The sequence below is a fragment of the Dermacentor silvarum genome, chromosome 10 (genome assembly GCF_013339745.2).
Source record: "Dermacentor silvarum isolate Dsil-2018 chromosome 10, BIME_Dsil_1.4, whole genome shotgun sequence".
NCBI classification, from domain to species: Eukaryota; Metazoa; Arthropoda; class Arachnida; order Ixodida; family Ixodidae; genus Dermacentor; species Dermacentor silvarum.
The window spans coordinates 8,186,664-8,194,404 of NC_051163.1; positions in this window are offsets into that span (position 1 = coordinate 8,186,664).

Sequence of the window (7,741 nt, forward strand, 5' to 3'; positions counted from 1 at the left end):
TCTCAATTAACGTGGTTAAAGGCCTTAGGTCTTGCATGTATGCTGCCTTCAATGTAGCACATTTTTTTTTACGTTTGCTTCATGTTTTTTTTTGTTCGTGAAATACGTATAGACGCTACGACTGGACGTACTGTGCAACGACACATGTGCAGCTAATGGAAATGTACATCTTACAGGATGGTAAAATGACAGACCAAAGGATAGGCAGTGCATGTACACGTTTTTAAGTACAGGCTGTGTGACCAGTATTCATGGGTGCTAGATATCTAACAACCGTATAAAGCAGCGGAAAAAACTGAAACGCATATTTTATACATATATCTGGATAAGGATCCGCACAGATATCTTCCAGACGTTTTTACAGAACGTTTTCTAGCCGTCTTAGCAAGATGATAGCTTAAAACAGCTTAACAAGACGCCTTCAAGCCATCCTTCGCAGGACGTCTTCAAGACGTACATATAAAGACGTCTTGTAGCCGTCTTGAATAGTTGTAGAGGTCCTAGTTGATTTTGGCTGGTCCAAGACGGCTACAAAACGTCTTGTGTTCAGTGGGATTATTGCCTACATAATATTCCCTGCATTGCTACATCATAACCATAATCATTATTTATTGCTCAACCTTCATAATCAAAGCGCATTGATACAATGACATCGGCTCGTGTTACATGGATGCAAAAAGTTTACCCACAGAACAAAACCGAAGAAAGGTGATTGTAACGCATTCGCTATTAAAGCGAAGATTCCCGGCCTCCGCCTGGAAGTCAACAGCAAGGGTGCGCGATCGCCTCCTGCACATTGCCTGTATCCGTGAGAAAACCAAATAATAATCGTCACCCACTCACGCGTGCATGGCAGCCCAGTTCAAAGCAAATTCAAGAACTGAAAAAGATTACCAGGTGTCCTTAGCTATTGCCTAAGAGACGCGAATGCGAGTCTTGTAAAATCTACTGTAATTCACCTCAATCCATACTAATCCACCTTCACGCACCTTATTCGACCTTAATCTACTATAATCCTCCTTAATACGCCTTAATTAATAAACCTCAATCCACCTCAATGCAACCTAATCCTCCTTAATCGACCTTATTCGACCTTGATCCCCCCTAATCCTCTTTAATACACTTTATACGACCTTAATCCATCTTAATACTACTTCATACACGTTAATCGACGCTAATCCTCCTTATTACATCTTGATCCAACCTAAACCACCCTATCCAACTTAATCGACCCTAGCCCTCCTTATTTAACCTTAATCCACCTTAATCCAATCATTACTCAGTCATGAATTTACTTTGCTAATCATTAATAATCTATTTACATGGCTGGACATGATTTGGCCCGCTTAATTCTGGCTTTCATTAGGTCACGTCACTTTCTGTAGCTCAAACGCTCACCTTGAAACATCTCCAACTAAGGGTCTCGCCTTAAAATGTGGACTAGCTGGCGCTCATCACCTGCAATACCACGGGTATACAATTCCTACAAATTTTTTCAGGCACTGCATTCATTGTATTAAGTGTCTGACACACACATCGAAGCTGTAAATAGCTCCTCTACAAGATGCTATTTCGATTTTCAGTAAAACAGGCAACGGATACTAACAATCACGAAAAGTGCGATCGCGAGGCTGTATCTTCGGGTATATTTGTTCAGTGGAAAGCAGAATCTATAATGCTGCATTTCCGATTGAATAACAGTTGACGACGTGCGAGGTGATGGAGTCCCAGCAGAATATTGAGCATTCTGAGGAGAACACCATTTTTATGCAACGTACAATTGCCGCAACAAAAACGCTAATGAGCAGGCCGGAAGAATTGAAAAAATGCAGCATTAGGGGATGCTTTGATATGAGCAATAAGAAAGATGCCTTACCTCGCAAACAATACTCTTCCTTGTCGGAACAAAGTTCTTTCGGCCAATGTGGTGCAGCCACTGCTTCTTGCGCAAGCCATCACGCTTTCCTTGCGGTATCGTAAAAACTGCACAACCATCATCAAGCTTCCTGCTGCAGTTATATGCGCAGCAGCACGGCATAACGCTAGCAGACAGTGCACGAAACAGTGTGCAATGTAAGCGTGCAACGTTCTCTATACACCGAGCCAACCGAGCTAAGGCGCAAAATGGCGCGAACGAAAAAGCAAAACACAAGCAAAACGCAAGCTCCGCTCGTTTCCAAGGACAACGGCAGGGAGACCAATCATCGTGCAGGAATACGGGCGCTAGACCATCTGCCGCGGAGGGGACTCGCGAGGGGCAAGGAGGAGGCGAGGAGGTCGCGCGCCGGCGGCAGAGTTCGTGGCGGTACTCTAAAATTATCAAGTAAGCACTCTGAATCTCTGGCTCCTGTGGAGGTGGCTGTAGAAGGTAGACAGCGTGAGATCCCAACGCGCGTTGCGGTTAGATTTTCGCAGGTTATGTCCACGGCAATTTTTCAGCTCTGCCTGGAACATACTGCGGTCTCAACCGTTTAGTCCTTACTGTGCATTTATTTTGTTTCGTGTACCTTTCTATATATATATATATATATATATATATATATATCGATTTTGTAGTATCAATATAGTCCGTACTTACATATGTTTACTCATTTATTTTTTTGAACAAGTCATGTGTAGGTTCACACACCATCCATTGTCTGTGAACGGGTAGCTTATCGCACATGTACGTAGAGTGTTGCTTACTATAGCTTTTTTAGAGCGCAGCTCTTAGGCGCCAGTTCTTGCGGCAAGCGTCGGCGCAACCGAGCGAAGGAGCACAACGAAAGATGAGAGCGAACGCGGAGCGCTGCGGGGGATGAGAAAAGCGGAGGTGGAGCATATGGCGAAAGCGTGAGAAGCATAGTGCGGCGACAATGGCTGGGAGGTCTGTTGGGAACGGCTGCTGTGAATCGCGTCGACGCGTCACCCAAGCGCTGGCTCTCGCGATTTCCACATCAGCGCGGCAGTCGCGCCACACTTCACTCCGTTTGCAACGTGCCGCACGAGACAGATTGTCTGCGCCAGCCGATATATCGCGACATGAAAACATATATTGACCCTTTTCGCGGCGATCCCGTGGGTGCTGCCATGTTTGATCACGTGGTGACGCCTTCATTGCTTGCCTCAGCTGCCTTCGTGTTTACAATGGGTGAACATGACGCCCGGTGCGGCTCAGGAAACCTCTGTTTCGGGAGATATCATAGACGCTGATTAGGGGGTTGACACGAAGCTTTGGCGACAGCTTCAGAGGACATGTGCTTTCAAAGCTCATTAAGCTTCGAAACAGCGTGAGCAGCGTATATGGTGCTTGTTCTAAAAAAGAGGCTAAAAATGTATTCCAAGCTTCCCGCTTATGAATTGAATCAGGATGAGTGTGGTTCGATCTTCGTTCTTTATTTGGCAAATACTTTAAAGCAGTTGTTTGTTGCATTTCCGACTCAGTGAAGTTCGTTGGTGCAGTCACTACCTGATTATTTTCTGCCTACTCGCTCGCCGGTGTCTATAGATTTAGCCTTGCTGCACACAAGGCTTGGAACGTAGCTGTTCTGTACTTCGTAATAGCTCATAGCAAACATGTATTATCGCTAGTAACTCGCTTACTCCTGTGGACCGTCACAAAACATTCAGCTTCGACCATTCGTGTGCTGTCGGTGTAGTTGCTGTCAACCATGCATTCGCACACTGATTCAAGCGTGCGCCCATTCATATATTCTTAATACGTTGACGATAGAGTGCGTGTAAGCTTGCGTGCGAGTTGAGGTCGTTGTGTGTAGATAACATGCGCGAAACTTACTATGCCAGGAAGCGGCGCTACTCCCTTTGTCATTGTTTAACGAGCAATACTTGCTCTTGCCGAGGTTCTGGGGTTGAAGTCTTTTCTTTGGAGGCTAGCGATACAATGCTGGCGGATAAGTGAATTTTTCTTTACCCACGAGGAAAGTCGTACATCAAGAAGGGCCGGCAACAGAGGCTATCCGTATGTAGCAACGGTCTGTGAACTTGGTCACACATATTCATTCCATTCCTTAACATGCCAGTCACTATTTTTTCAGCTGACTATTGCACACATCTTCAATCCACTGCGCCACATTTTGCAGCATGAATTGAGCACAGTGCGTGATCGAAAACCCAGTTGCATTTCCAACAGCTGATCGCACAGAAACAGGACAGAAGCGGTAATGGTTTCGTATTCATGCGCTTTCGCTGAGGCAACGTATGGCACGCCACCAAAAGTGCCATCTCGTTTCTCGAGAACAAACTGTTCCGCGAAAAGGGTCAATAGAGCTGCGTTCAAATTTCGCATTAAAGGATATCGTTATCGTTTTACTTTGCATTGCGATAATTTAGCAAATCGTATGGAAATTTTTGTTTGTGAAATTTTTAGTGCAATGATGTTCGTGTAATATTTACAAGTACGTTTCCATGTGAACATTTTTCTGTTTTTAGTTTGATTTAGCATGCTAATGCGTTGCGCAAATAATGCCTTTGTTACATGATGCTTTTTTTTGCCTCGTTTCATAAGGCTTGTTTTACGTTGATGCCTTCCCAATGCCTTCCTGACGGCATGTAAGGTATCCATAAATAAACTAATAAAAAATAAACATGCCGAAAGCAGACATGTGGACAAGCGACTAGTATCTTTGTGTTGATGTAATTTACATTTTAATCATTACTGTTTTCAGTTATGGTAATGCCTGCTTGGGCGGCAACTAATGAACGAGTAAATAATTGCATAATTTATAATTTCATGCTTGGTGTACAATTTCTCGCTCCATCCAGCCTTAAGACATGTCAGGCGGCAGGTAATGGCACGCAAGCTTACGCAGCAGAAGATATGCATTTCTTTTATCTGCAAGAAAACACCTTCTTAAAGCTTGCCTATAAATTTAAGTACACAAGTGATTTCAGCATGTTTCTGTGAATGGATCATGCTTTGTCTTGCCTCAGGCTCTATCACGACAGTGAAATGCAGACGAAAGCAAGCACGACACCGCAAGCAAGGACAAAATGTTTCACAATTGCAGAATGCATCATTCATAACCGTTTTCTATAAAAGACACCATTTAATGAAGTAATGCAAAACTCAAAAAAGCCAGTGCTTCAGACAGCACACTGCTTTCATGTGCCATAAATGGAAAAAAAAAAAAAAACACAGTGCTTGCCGATATCACTACAATGGCAGGCCAGCATGGAATAAATGAAAATGAAATTACATTTTTATTGATGCCAAGGGTATATTATATACAGAGACAAGCGCCCAGGTGAAGAGTCAGTCTGATAATTCGAGGCGCTTGAACTTGTCGTGGTCATAGAAGGATGCCTTGACAATACGACCACCGAAGTAACGGCCATTGGTGTCAACAACAGCTGCAAAGCAAATGAGAAACCACTTGAAAGAAACTGCAAGCACAGTGTCAATAACTTCTTTCAATGATTTTAAAACTGGTGAGTACCTGGTAATGTTCCATGACAATATATTAATACAGTCAAGGAAATGATTCAAACTTGCATGAATGCCATTTTTGCATAAATATAGACCAGATGTTTTATAGCCTCATAGCGCGAGTGTGAGCTGTGCCGCTACTCTTAGACAGCAGGTGCTGCCTTCTGGCAGGGTTTGCGGGAGATGAGAGAAAATGGTTGTACTTGCTGTACGTGTTTGCTTGTAATGTTTTTAGACCTGTTCTTACCACACCTGCTGAGCTGTTTGTCTTCTGCATATTTTGAGAAGTGGATAGTACATACGGTAGCACAGTGCCCTCGTTGGCTGCACCAACAACCAGCAAAAGAAGATGCAGCTCATGCAACAGCCCTGCGACTTACACGGAGACACATTTTCGTGGTGCCTGCAATGCACCATTCGGTATTAGCTTTACAAAGAAAAGACTTCTTGCCGAGCGTGTTTGCTCAGGTGGGTATTTGTTTTGCTGCCGTAAGATATGCGATAGTGTGCATCCTGCCTTCCTACGCTGCGGGCTTGGGATAACAGTGCACTGTTATGTGGCCGTTTATGGCCATTCAGCATTTTTATTTTCAGTCTGCTAGGTTCACTTTCTGAAGAAAAGCCAACTATTGTCATCCCATACCCAAAACTGTGTTTTGGACACGAAAGAAAGGTGAGCACAAAGCAATCAGGTGTGCGTGTCAACTTCGTAACTTGCACAGCGCTTGTTCCATTACGGCAAGTGTAAAAAGACTGCATGAAACTTGATGGTTTTTGTGTCCTGTGTTTTTAATGCACATGCATGAGCCGCATTCGAGTACTCGTCACCGCGAAAAGATAAAGTGGCATATGACCAGCGTGCAAAGAAACAGGGCTGCGCACGCCTGAATGCCTTATTTGTTCCAACTTTTTTTTGTGCACAACGTCAGGATGCTTGAACTGCTATAATTGTGTGATGCTCACACTCAGCTACACGAGAAGCATGTTCAGTTGTTCCTAACAAAGCTGGTGCCCGTTTCAACGATGTCATAAATGGATACGCAAATTATGGCATGTTCTCTATTGACTGCAACAGAAAAAAAAAAGAAAGATAAAATTAAAGAGTCTGTAAGTGGCAGAAGACGCAAATGATAATGTAACGCTTCTATCTCATGTACACTGCACTGGCCCACTAATTGGTTATGTTGCTGAGTGTGTTATTTGTCAATGTGACTAGAGCTTATACAGACCAGCTTGCTCATACTTGGTGTATAACACATAAACTTGCAAAACATACATAAGCACTAGACCCTTCTTTGCCACTGTGCGCAGCGAGCAATAACATAGAAAACCATTTTAATGTACTGCTCACATAAATCGCCACCAATAACTTGTGTTGTGTTGTGTTGTGTCTCACAAACACAGGGCCTTTAAATAAAGTTATTTGACTGACTGAACTTGTGTTGTATATTTTGATGACAAAGCAAGGTAAAAATGCAGCACAAAGATGGCTTTAGCATGCGGCGCAAACATGCTATTCGCCTTTTAAAAAGCGAAGTACAGCTTACCAGATGTCATCTAGTGCTTTTCAGACACTTCCCTAAAGCCCCTAAAATGGGTAGAAATACGCAGATCTCGCAGGAAGAAGCTTGGCTAACTACACGACATTGCAACTGCCGTAAAGCAGACAACGTTAAATTACCTCCGTGGTATATAATCCTGTCATGTGAAATGTGATTGCATTAAAGAAGGCTCATTTACCGATTTCTGGAGATGACAAGACGGCTGCAGCACTTTTGTAACTTGCCACTTGTTTCTACGGTTACTGTGTATACTTATTGACGCAGTTTAATAAATAGGCTGAGGTAAGCAAGAATCTGTGTTTCAAATGTCGATAGGAATTACATACTTCTGGAATGATGAGCAACACGAGAACAAGGTGAGAGCAGGAGCCAACGTTTCGACAAGTGGACTTGTCTTCTACTTGTCGAAACGTTGGCCCCTGCTCTCACCTTTTTCTCGTGTTGCTCATCGTCTTGAATTTCCATCTCCCGCATTCCTCATGTTTTTCCCTGTACTTGTGGAAGTATGACTATCATACTATCACCGACTATCATCTGCTAACGCTTGGTGCGCCCACCCCCATAGGAACTTTGGCCACACTGCTTATCAGTGTCGTAGTCGTCAGGTCTCGCTAATTTCTAATAATTTTGAACACTCAACTAGCGTGTAACAAGATGTACGCTTGTCAGCGCATGCTCAATCCTGGCCGCTCATGGCTGGATGCCTTCGCAGACTTCGCTTCATATAGAGCTATTGCACAAAATAAATAATTTA